Consider the following 8143-nt stretch of genomic DNA (forward strand, 5'->3'; position numbering starts at 1 on the left):
ACACACACACACACACACACACACACACACACACACACACACACACACACACACACACACACACGTACACGTACATTGCCTACAGCCTTGTGAGTGAGGTGTGGAAATGGTGGGAAATATGAACAGCGCTTTGCTCATTAGTCCTCAGTGAGCCCACAGGTAATGAGGGTTTAGAGGTTCAAAGCAGACTTTTTTTTTTTTGAGGTTTGGAAGAATTAGATTGAGGCAAATGTGATGTACAGACTACATGTGTTCTCTTCATGTGCTGAGCATGTGAGCCAGTGTGAATTTAACAGGAAACACTGGCTTTACAACAATCCTTTAGGATTAGTTATACTTTAAAAGACTGTGGGTCTTCAGCTGTGCTTTATAAATAATTACATTCCTATGCAACTACTTTATGTTAGCAAATATATTTTGTAAGAAGTCTAATACTGCATGTATTGCATTTTTTTAATCAATCCATTGGGGAAATACTTACATTCCTCCTGGCATCTATCGCATTATGTCCATGGCTATAGTATTCAGCTAACTTGTTTAAATTCAGGACCCGAAGCATTAGTTAAAGCTGCAGTGATTAATATTTCCATATTAAAGACAGAGTATGTGATTCTGTTGAAGGACTGTTGACATTTGAGTAGTTAAAACATTTCTATAATTGACATGTGCCAGAGTCATTGTGCCTTTCCCTCTGATTTTTGGAAGTTTATTTTGAACATTTCAACACAAAAAGAAAACAGCAACAAAATACAATGAATAATCTGCTCAAAAGGGAGTTGGAAGGAGTCGAAGCTTATCTCATCCCACCCCTTATTGTAAATCGATTCTTCCTGCTTCTCCAAAATATTACCATTTATAAACAATAATAATAGGAACATAATAACAATAATAATAATAATGAACATGATTTATTAAGAAGGACAAAGGACTCTCACTGCCCCTTACTGCTCCATTTCCCCCTGAACTGTCTACAAGCATGAATGTGCACGATCATTAGTGTGCACTTGAATCAAGTTGTTATACAGTTCATGAATGGGTAAATTAGCTACAGAGACCAAAACCATTTTTGCACCAGGTGGTAAAGATGATTATTTCTCCTGTAAAGTTTCACATTTTAACATGGGAGTCTACAAGAACTGACTCACTTTTGGAGCCAGCCTCAAGTGGTTATTTGAGGAACTGCAGTTTTTGTTGTTTCTGCACTGACTTCATTTCTCAGCTCTGAGCTTACCATTAGGTCTGACCCACATTGTTTTTACAAATCCATAGCTGTGTTGTACCACAGTATTTAAAACTGCACACAGAGAACAGATGAGGAGAAAAGCACTAAATCTGACAAAACATGTACTGGATTATAATCGCATAATCTATATTTCACAATGAAATAACCTCTCCTGTGTGTAAGAGCTTAAGTTGTCCCTTGGCTCCACGGATCCCCTCAGCAAACATTCACTTCACTGACTTAAAGAAATATTGTATTAAAATATTTCCCAAATTATGCTTCTTCAGTATTACACTAACATAAACCACACGCAGTTTTTTTTCAGTCTCTGGTATCATAATCTCTGCTTTTCATGCCCACCAAAACATTAACATTCACCGCCATATGACAGCACAGGGATGTCTTAGACTTAAAAAAACAACCACATATTGCAAGCAAACATAATTTGGGAAGAATTTATGGTTTCTTGCAAAATGTTTTGGCCAAGCACATCACTAAATGTATTTTGCAAGAGACACGACTGTGATCTTATAATCTACATAATGAAAATTGAGCTTTGTTTTGTTGGCGCAGAGTTTATTCTACTCTCAGCTCTGTGTGTGTGTTCCCTTATGAGAACAGTGCATTTAAGAAAATGCTAATTAAGGAGACATTTTGTTACAGAACAGGTGTTTGAATTGCTGACAAGGACACAATTGTAAACAAAATCAGTGTACTGAGAATCGCAAAGGGGACACCTGAGTTCTGATTACTTTGCCTTTTTATTGCACCATAATTAAAATGAATTGTCTTTATTGCTGTTGTTTTTCCTCTCTCAGTCCTATTCTTTATGGTTCTATTGATTTATTATCGGCTGTTATCCCAACCCACATTGGGCTTGTAATAGGTTTAGCTCTGAGATTGCTCCCAGCTACAATGAAAACGTGAGGCTGAGGCTTTATTTCTGTTTTGTTCCTCTGCCACTGTGATGAATCTGAATGGAAAATGTTGTAATTTAACAGTAAGAAAAAGAAGCATGTTTGAGAAACTGTCAGTACGTGTCATCTTGCATTTAATTCGAAAGGGCTCACAGTAATTGGTTGAGTGTGAGGCATGTCCAAGGCCAAGGAGATGTTATTACTGCTTCTCTTGACAGTTAAGGATTAATCAGATTTTTTTCTTATCTTCAGTGAAACTTTAACTGTTTGGTGGATTTCAGAACTTTAGTGTGTCTGCAACTTCAAAATGACAAAATGATGACATAAAGCCGTACTTGTTATGATCCTGCTCCAGCCTCTGCCCTTCTTCCTCCTTTTCTCTTTTCTCCCATTGTTCCTCATCTGTTTGTGTTGACCTGTCTCTCTCTGGTTCCCTCTGTCTGTCTGTCACCTCTCCTTCATGTCTCTCTCTCTCTCCCTGTCTCTCACCCTCCTGCTTCACCTGCTTCACCTGCCTGCACTCTGTCTTGCTGATTGCTTCAATGAGTTTCAGCTGCAGCAATCAGTTCACACCATTCACCTGTTCTCCACCTCACCTCCACCTATTTAAGCTCTGCCCGTTCATTCACTCCCTGCCGGGTCATTGACCCACATGCCTTCTGCTTTTGCACTCTGTTTTCACCTCCATTGGATTTCCCTCACCCTGGACTCAGTTCCTCTTTTAGGATTCCCGCTAGCCCTGTTTTTTGTCCCCAGCCAGTAGCTCTAGTCTCGTCTCTGTTCACCCCAGATTTCTTGAGCCTGCTTCCCTACCCCTTCTGTTCAGTTCCCCCATTTTGTAAGTACCCCTCCTTTGCTTAGTTTTGTTTGTTCTAGTTTAGTGATCTTCCGTTCTCGAATTCATAGTGTTTGTTAGTGGTTTGGTTTAGTCTTGTTTCCCCCCAGTTCAGTTTTCCATTTATGTATTGTTTTTGTTCTCTGGTAAAATAAAAGCCTTTCCTTAAATCACATTTCCGCCAGTCTCTCTGTGTCTGCGCCTGGGTTCTCCAGCGCCCCCCGTAACAGTACTTTGTGTTGAAACGATCAAACCCTAAAAGCCTCAAACAGTCTTTCTATTGCCGTAGTTTCATTGAATGTCAGCACTTTGCAGATTGGTCTTACCTTTTGTTTCCAAGACAAATTTCTTGACACCAACATCTACATGCAGGTCGTGATGTGTTGTGATTCCAACACCTGCTTGTCTGAATAGGCCATTCACATCACAGACATCTGGATTAAAGTCTGAAATTCTCATAAATTAAAAACTCAACCTAATATAACCGCACAGAACACACTGTCAGCGTTGGTCATTCAATACACTTGTCATTTTAGTTAAAAGTTTCTTCTTCAAGGGAGCCCTCTCTTTTGACAGAACTGACCCACCTTAAGAAATACATCAACACCTGATCTATGAAATCCAAAAATTAACACATTCCTAAAAGGTTAGGTGAGTTTAATACTGAGACGTCTCAATTACATTCATACAGGTTGTTCATCTGTTAGAGTCTGATGTGTTGCTAGACAACTGACAGGCAAACAGCTGGTGAATGAGCCACTGCTGATGAAGCCTGAATGAAATCGCCAATGTTGCTGGAAACCTGTCTCAAAGAAATGCATCACTGCAATGTCTTTAACACAGTAATGTGCCACATTACAAATTTTCCTAAATTCAGCAATCACATTACAGTTGCTAATCAGCTACAGATTTTTATTTCGAGACTGTATTGCCAAACTCCTTCTAGGCACATCTTGTTACTCTGCAGTCATCTTGTTAACACCCCAGGGCAATTATTTCAGGCTAACAAGAGCAGGTCCTTATTTAAATGAGTGGGGATGGTGCCATATGCATGCATGCATGTAGGATTACCAGATAACTATGAAAAAAAAATGCTGAAAATGCTTTCTGACTTCCTAAAAGTAGGTTTAAAGGGCATTTCTCCCTACAGGTAGAACAGGGTGCAGCAATGATATTCACTCAAAGGCTGCTTGCTAAATCACATGCTTTATGTGTGTATTACAGCTGTCCTCACAAACTGTGTACTGTTTCATGCAGTGTGTCTACAATTGGGACCTACTACTTTGTCATAATAATGCGGCTTAAGCTTTGGCCATCGTAGTCTGTCATGTGAAATGAGCTGTCATCTGTCTGTGTGCTCTCAGCAGCTCAAGCTTGTTAATACTCAGGCGAGACACTGTGACATATGTAAGCTAACTGCATGGATGACCGATGGCCAGAAAGCCCAGAGAAAACATGCTGCAAAATCTGACTAGATGTATTTTTGGCATATTACATGTGATTGTACCATGTGTTAGACATGCTAAACTTTTTTTTTGCCTGTGCTATTTAGTATGGTAGTACAGGCATTGGAACACACCCAAACTACAGATCAGATGGAGGAACTGCTTTGGTGGAATATTTGTATGCAGGAAGGCAAGCAAAGTCATTAAAATGCATAGTTCGGTGAAAAAACTAGCAGGAGTGCTTTATTGCACAGTCCAAACAATTGGCAAAACTTGAATGAAGGAAGCTGCCTGACATGGCAGGCCAATACCTGTAATCTATATCTGGTGAGTCAGGCAAAACAACCACCATGTTTGTCTCAAAGATTACCATTCAGCATTGTTTAAGTGGCAAATCTTTCCTCATAACGTCTCTGGTAAAGCCAACTTAGACATGCAATCAAGCCTTGTTCTTGGCCTTTTTAAGTAAAGTGCTTTTTGGGGTGATTTTCATCAACTTCACTGCTGGCTTTGTGGCAATACTTAGTGAAAAAGCATAAAAGAAAGTTCTTGTGTTTGTTTATGACGACAGGAATTTGTGCTGATATGTGGTCAGGTGTAAGCTGTGAGATGTGGAGTCATGTGGAAGTGATACTATGAGTAATCTAACCAATTGCTGTCTAAAGGGAATAAATAAGTAAAGTAATGCGGGACATTTCCATTCATAGAGGAAATCTTGGTGGGTATTGAAGAGATTTTAGCCAGGACCAAAGGAAAATTGCCTGGGTCAAAAGAAGAAGAAATAACAATTCCATTTTTTTTTTAATTTGTTTTGCTAACTGGGGTTCTACTTATTCAAGCATAATAGATTTTTTGTGCATTAGATGGGCAGAAATAACAAAAAAAGGTGCATAGATTTCTGCCAAATATGGAAACACAAACTGATCCCCATTATGTGGACTGATCATGCACATTATCATGTGTAGGTCAGATTCCCATTCATTTTTTTAAAAAAGTTATGTGTAATACATTATTTTCTATGAGAAAAGTCCCCAACTCTCAGTCATTCAGCAAAAGCAAACTCCCACTTTAGTACTCTAGTGTCAAATATTCTCTGCCATATGATGTTGTAAAGCATCTTCTTATATGTCATCATTCTTTCAGATGGTTCCCTGTCCCACATTGTGTAATTTCAATCAAATTTGTAGCAGTTTTTCACTTCTTTGCTGCAAAGCCAGCAGCACAAATGAGTTGAATTGAGTCACATGTCAGTTAGTCGTCAGCTGTCAGCTCTGATAGCACTCTGACAGAGTTTTCAAAGCTGCATAACTCAACCTTCGAATGCAGAAAAGAGGCCATAGAGACAAATGCCTAGGGGTCATTTGCAAGGGCAAATTAAGCAGTGCGAGGATGGGAGTAGTTTACAATCGTGTCAACCTGTCATAGGATTTTGTGATGGAAAATAAAGTTACTGCAGTGCTATGCAACATTTTTTGCAAACCTCTTGTTGGCACGTACACACTAGCTTTCTATCACTGATAAGTGGTTTTGTCCTTGGGGGAATGATGCACCTTACAGCTGGCCCAAGCAAGGTCAAACCTCTCACTGTGTCCGTCCTTAAATCCCAAAGTGCTACCGCAGTGGTCGTGGCATTTAGAGGGCAAGGTATGCAAGGGGTAATTAGCCCACTGCACCTTTTCAAGTGTGGAGTAAACAAGGCATTGGTGCAGACATAAAAAGAGTGAGCTAGCGTGAAAAATGATGAAATAAAATGCAACTGTCAGGTTCACAGGCTTATGTGCTGATGTTCAGGGTGGGGAACTGGGACTAGACGGAGTGCTGCTATGTCTCTTGATGCGCCAATCACTGCTTAAAGATGTAAATATATTCATCTCCTGAGTGACAGCTCATCGTGTCAAACGCTGCAAAACCTTCCGCTGAACATGCTTCTCTCTCTCTGTTTTTTTTTTTTTTTTTCTCTTCTGTCTGTTTCCCAAATTCTATCTCTAACTCTTTCTGGGGAACAAAGCCGCTTGTGTTGGCCAAGCACTCAGAGTGAAAATAGAAGCAATCATTTATTCATCGATTGAAACATCAGAGGACTAAGAGGCAGTGGGGGGAGTAGGGGGGCAGCAAAGAGCGGGAAAGATATGGGCTCGCTGAGGGATGAGGGAGAACAAGAAGGATGGCGGTGGGGGTGAGAGGAGTGGAGTCGAGATCAAAGAAGTAGAGAAAATTGTCGAGTGAACAAAAAGTGGACAGTTTGGCTTTCAAAGGAAGATAACATACAAGTATGAGAAATGTCAAGTGACAGAAGTAAAACACAAATAGCAGTTATTGAAGTTGACAACCCTGTTAAACTGCGACAAATATAGTCCTTAAATTTAAAGATTCTCGTTGATTCAAATCTGTGTTTTTTATTACCATGTCAACATGTCCTTATAGTCTTTTTTGTATGCTAGAGGATGCATAAAGAATGAAAAAAAAGCAGGCCATGGCAATGGCTGAGCATTTCCACCTTGAAACTGCAGTGACAACCTGAAAGAAAACGTATTCAGGCTTTTTGGGTTTTGTACGTAACAAATCTAAGAAACCAATATTGTCATCATGCAGCATGGGGCTTCCGTATCATTATTCATGTTCAGAATTGGTTTTAGGTTGGAAGATATGTGGCTGAGTTAATCCAATATTCCAGCTTGTCATTGTGTAGTGTAAAATAGTTTCACAGTGTCAAAGTCACAGAGTCAGAGGTGAGCTGATGTGCTCAAGCTGCAGTAAGGGTTGGAGGAGGGAGTGGAGCAAAAAGTAAGGCCTTCACAGATCCACACATTCTAGAAGAAGCAATGGTGTAGTAACATCTGAGTCATTTTAGAACTTGAATATACTGATAAACATGTAACTTTAATCCACAGAGATTAGTCAATATCCAAAGAGGGACCTTAAAGGAACTATTTAGCAACCAATTAAACCTACAAGATTTTGACCTTGTAATCATGTTGAAAAAGCTACCACTGCAACCAGAATTAACATTAAATTGTAACCACTCCTAAACAGCATGGGGTTTCTATTTGCTTAAAATCTTAAAGTGAGTCTATGAAACTTTTACTAAACAGTGGCAGCCAAGCTAAAGAATGAGAATATTAGCCTCTAAAAGCTACTGGTCAAGCTGCAGCTGCAATACCCTTGAGTGCACTGAACTGAGAAACTTTTTGTTTGTTAGAGGTAAAATGTGCTATTTCTTCATTCAGACGGTACATACACTGACCTGCCACAATATTAAAACCACAGATGGGTGACGTGGACAACGCTGATCATCTTCTTACACTGCAAATTTGTGCTGGAAAATCATGAATTCTGGCATTCATGTGGGTGCTACTTTGACACGTACCACCCACCTAAACATTGTTGCAGACTAAGCACACCCCAGCGTGGCAACAGCACTCCCCGACAGCAGCGTCCACCCCCAGCGGGACCCCTGCCACACTGGAAAAACTGCTCAGGAACAGCTTAAAGGACACAACAAGGAGCCAAAGGCATCGACCCAGCCTCCAAACTTCCCCGACGCTGATCTGATTGAGTATCTACGTAGGAGCGAACCAATCCAAGGAGGCCCCACCCAACAAAACACAGAACCCAAAGGATCTGCTGCCAATGTTCGGGTGCCAAACACAACAGGACACCTCTAGAGATCTTATGTTCACGTCCCGATGGGTCAGAGCTGTTTTGGCGGCAAAGTGTTAAGCAG

The sequence above is a fragment of the Amphiprion ocellaris genome, chromosome 17 (assembly GCF_022539595.1).
Source record: "Amphiprion ocellaris isolate individual 3 ecotype Okinawa chromosome 17, ASM2253959v1, whole genome shotgun sequence".
NCBI classification, from domain to species: Eukaryota; Metazoa; Chordata; class Actinopteri; family Pomacentridae; genus Amphiprion; species Amphiprion ocellaris.